Source organism: Arachis ipaensis, chromosome B08, assembly GCF_000816755.2.
Source record: "Arachis ipaensis cultivar K30076 chromosome B08, Araip1.1, whole genome shotgun sequence".
NCBI lineage: Eukaryota > Viridiplantae > Streptophyta > Magnoliopsida > Fabales > Fabaceae > Arachis > Arachis ipaensis.
The window spans coordinates 113,820,973-113,825,727 of NC_029792.2; the positions used below are offsets into that span (position 1 = coordinate 113,820,973).

Genomic DNA, 4,755 nt, shown 5'->3' on the forward strand with positions numbered 1-4,755 from the left:
ATTTATTTCATTTATTATCATTCGAGGAGTTAGCAAATGTAAAAGCCTTATTTAATAGGTTTATCATTGTTAGAAGAATCATAAAGGCCGTATACTCTCTAAGAGGCCAAAAATCACAACTCTAGATCACAAACACAATTGGGATAAGCCAAGAAAATTTATAAGAAGTCGTCTTTATCATTGCAAATAATATGACATTTGAATTTGACCTTAATACGGTACCTGTGTCAGAAGGAGTTAAAGAATAATTTGAACAACATATGGACTCACCCGATGAGATTGTTGCCAATCAACCAATTTTTGAGAATATGAACACACTAGCTTTGATGAGGTATGATAATAAACTGATTTAATTTTTTTGTGTTTTTATATGCATTTAAAATTATACTATACTAACTAAGCTGATCCGCATAACATTAATAAGTTCATATACATAACATCCATAATCTTCTAATAGTATAAAGAGCATGGGTTATTCAGCCACATGTTGCTTCCTTAGCTCTTTGGAGCTCAAAATGTATACGTGTCGTCTCCTTAGTTTTTTGGAATAAAAAACAAAGGATAAGGCTTGGTTCATTGATCTTCCGTATAATCACTCTCTCTCTCTTCGAAACCCTAATGCCTCAAAGTTCTCTATATCCCTCCCAAACGTAGCAACAATGAAATGAGCAGAGAAAGAGGGCGATGTGGAGTCAAAGAGGCGAGATAAACCATAACGGGGTCGAGGAGGGCTCGACGGGAAGGGAGTTCTCCTTCTGAGGCAGTGAGTGTGACTTCTGGCTGGTGTGTTCTCTTTCTCTATATGGCCTACTTCCTCTTAGAGTTTTTTTTATTTTGTTTCAGGTATTATCCGCGAAGTCGTTTTGTCCCAAAACGACAATTTCAAGAACCACTACTTCATATTGAGTGATGATGCCGTGAAACCCGTACCCTACGCTCGCGGGCGCCCCAGCGGAGAAGGTAGCAGCAGTTCTGGTTCCTCTCACCGCAAGCGCACCAAATTTCTTCATCATTTCAAGTGAGATTTTTGTTTTTTGCTTTTAAAGTTAACATTGTTGGAAATTATAAGCTCAAGTTGTATGATTTTTGTTTATTGGCTTGCTGATGGAATGTTTTGGTCCAAGCATAGTGACATGGGGAAGATGGATTTGATTCTAGCTATGAGGGAGAGGGCAAAGGTGAATGCGATGAATCTGACGTAGCAAAAGTAGATCAAAGGATTAAAATGGATCTCACGGAGGATTTATTGCATATGGTATGCCCCTCATTTTTAAGTCAATTTGAGATGTTAATGGTTTTAAAATTATCCACTCATGCCTACCCCTTAAATACAGGTTTTCTCATTTTTGGATACTCCCAATCTATGCAAAGCTACCAGGGTTTGTACATAGTAGAGCCCCTGATAAGCATAATCACGGGTGCTCCATTTAGATTTCTAGCTGTTTCTGAAAATCACAATTCTAGATACATCTACACGGTATCTTTGCCAACTGATTGAGATTCTTTTTTTTTTATTTGGAGGTGAATGATGGGTTGGAATGAACTACAAATTACTAAGAGTTTTAGATTTAGAATGTAATGAATGTGTTGATTTTGGAATGTGATTTCTCATTGGTAGTTATTATTTGTGTCTTTGCAGTGGGAGAAGTGTGAGGCTCTGTAAGTTAAGTGTTTTTGGAATCTGTTATTGTTGTTTGTACTTTCGTTTCTGAGCATGATGTTCATATGGTTTGTTTTAATGTTTGTTGTTGGCCGCAGATGGTGAGGAGTGACAGATTTAAGATCAGGTAACGTTGCAAAAACAGTATCTACATAGGACTATGAAAAAAGATCTCAGAAAAATCTTCATTGAGATGATTGAAAGGTGTTGACAATGGCCCAATATAAGTTTATCTCACTGATATCAAATGGCACTCCCTAGGTGTTTAATAGAAAGGTTTCTTTTTTAATTCTAACTTTTTTAAATTGTTATTTATTTTTTTAATGCATTGGTTTGTTGGATGATACTCTTTTCGAGGATTGGAAGGGCGGAGACGGTAAGGCCTCTACTTTGGTAAAGGTCTTGATTTTAACTGTTTATGTGATCTCTTCAGATTTGTGTCTTTATCGTGACCTGAGAAAAAAGAGATTGATGTCATGATAGATCTGTATCATTATCTTGTGAATAATTGACTTTAGCTTTGCTTTGCTTAAGGATTTTATCTTAAAAATACATTGCTGCTTGGTTTTAGAAAAAGGGAAGAATAATATTTTTTAAATTTGTTTTTCCATCTGTGATGTGTTAAACGTGTAATATTTGGTTAGTTCATTATTACTGTCAATTTGTTTTATAGGTGCCTTTTCATCTTCTTCTAAATCTATATGAATTTACTGTTACTTTAGCTGCAATCCTTTTGGTATATGGTTATGCTTATTAATCTGTTGTGTTCTCTTATGATTTTATTCGATGTGTTTTGAGTAAATACACATGAACTAACTCTACTGCTTTCGTTCTTACAATGCTTTTTGTTTCGGTCTTCTTCCTATCTTTTTGAAGTTGGCATTTTATTGATGGGTTATTGCCTTATGTATTTTAAATTTTTCTAATAGTAGTTTTATATTCTTTTAATTTGAGAGTGACTCTACTATTATATTTTTCAAGATGTATTTTCAGCATGTTTCAAAATCTTGGTTTTAATTTTCACATAACTTCTGTAGAACATATATTTTGAATAAATTATTGACTGAGATTTAGTAACTGATTCTTTTAGAGACATGATTTACTATCTCCTTTTCAGTATCTCCTTTGTATTCTTTTATGAAAGGTTCTATTTTTAGGGTTTCTCTTTTTCCTTTCTCGATTTCACGCCTTGAGCTACTAGGATCTCTTATGCTTTCTTTAATATTAATATTGCAAGATAAATTAGGCTTTAAGATGTGACAAATGTTATTAGTTTTATCAATTCTTATGTATAATTGACTTTAGCTTTGCTTTGGTTAAGAATTTTGTCTTTAAAATAAAAATATTTTGCTGCTTGGTTTAGAAAAAAAGAAGAATCATTTTTTAGAATTTTGAACTGACTTATGATTTTTTTTATTAAATTTGCTGTTTTTTCATCTGTGATGTGTTAAACGTGTATTTTTTGTTGGGTTGTTGTTATTATCCATCTGTTTTACAGGTGCCTTTTCATTTTCTTCTAAATCTACATCAATTTACATTTTAATTGTAATCTTTTGGTAAATGATTATATTTATTGATGAAATGTGTTTTATTGGAATTTTACTTAACCTGTTTTGAGTAAATACATATGAACTACATGTTCTTTTTTTATATTTTTTTGTTTTGATTTCTATTTGTGTTATTACTTTTTATTGTATTGATTTGTAGTCATAAATAGTTTTGGCTGAAAATTTTGATATAGTTGTGAAAAGATTAATTCAAACTTTATTTTTCCATTCTTCTTTGTGGTTTTTTTTTGTTGAGTAATGATTTTTTTTTTTTGAGAATCAAATACTACAACTTTTGAGATGAGTCCGATGATTTTTTTGAACTCTCCGAGTTTGGGATTATGGGATTGATCAGTTAGTTGAGATGTTCATGCCACTTACTTTCTTTTTATATCTTCATTCCTTGATTGCATTTTTTTTTCTTTAGCACAATTTTTGAACTTTATTGATGGCCACTTTCTTCTTGGGTATTTAACTACATAGATAATTAATTTGTGTGTATCTTCATTGGGAATATGATATATTTTTCATTGGAAATCTAATTATATAGGAAGCCTAATATAGGTGTCATCATCTAAGTCTACCACTCCTGCTACGCATAGGTTTTCTTTTTATTTTGGTTCTCACTTTTCTCTGTGTGTTACCTCGTGTTTTTCTTATCTTTCTCATCTCTCCTCTTGTCATCCGATCCTCTTTCTTGCTCATATCTATTGATGTTAGCTTACTTTTATATAGAGGATAACTGATAGGGGCGGCTGTTTACTGCATATATCTATTTGTGTATCTATTGCTGTTAGCCTAGGGTCTATGGAGGAGATTACTTATCACTTATTGGCTCCTTAGTTGCAGGTGCAAATATCTTTCACTAGATATCTGAGGTCACCAAATATCAGGAAGGTGATGATTTCGAGAATTTGTATGATCAAATCGTTGAAAGTAAAGAGGTTAGAGAAGGCTGTATTTAAATTAGAAGTAGTATTCATTGGGAATATGATATATATTTTCATAATTATTTATTGATGTGCTAAATTTGGTTTCAATTATTTTGAATTTTTTAAATTAGAAGTATGTTATTGGACTTTGAGAAGGCTATATTGAGGATGAACAAAAGGAAAAAAGCTCTGTTGAAGAAGTTGAGAAGGTGCTTGAAGATTGAGTTTGTTGAATTCGTTGAGGATGATACTACATCTATACAAGGGGTTAAGTGACATGGGTCTTCATGTCATTTACCTACCTAAAGCTACTGATTAGGACTTATATAGGGCAATAGATATGGGTTGTACAATTAGTGTGCACTTTTTTTGTAACAATATAAAGTCTCCTGGTTGTGTCCATGTAATAGGAGTTGATATTTGAATTTTGGGGTGTACCTTTTGGTTGGTCTTATTGCTTATGTAATGCATCAATTGCTTAGATGTTTGCATCAATTACTAGGATGTGGACATTAGATCATTAGCCTATAGGCAAAGTTAAGTACGTAGTTCTTTATGTTTGTAGACTGTGTTTGTGAAATTCAATAAAATGCGTAGCTCTCATTGCTTTATGTTA

General features: G+C 32.6%; 1 long non-coding RNA gene across 1 annotated transcript; it reads left to right on the forward strand.

Moving 5' to 3' along the window:
• On the forward strand, positions 618-4,755 carry LOC110266034. Its single transcript, XR_002352901.1, has 5 exons — positions 618-1,018; positions 1,130-1,255; positions 1,335-1,936; positions 4,051-4,151; positions 4,271-4,755. It is a non-coding gene; the product is annotated as an uncharacterized LOC110266034 (long non-coding RNA).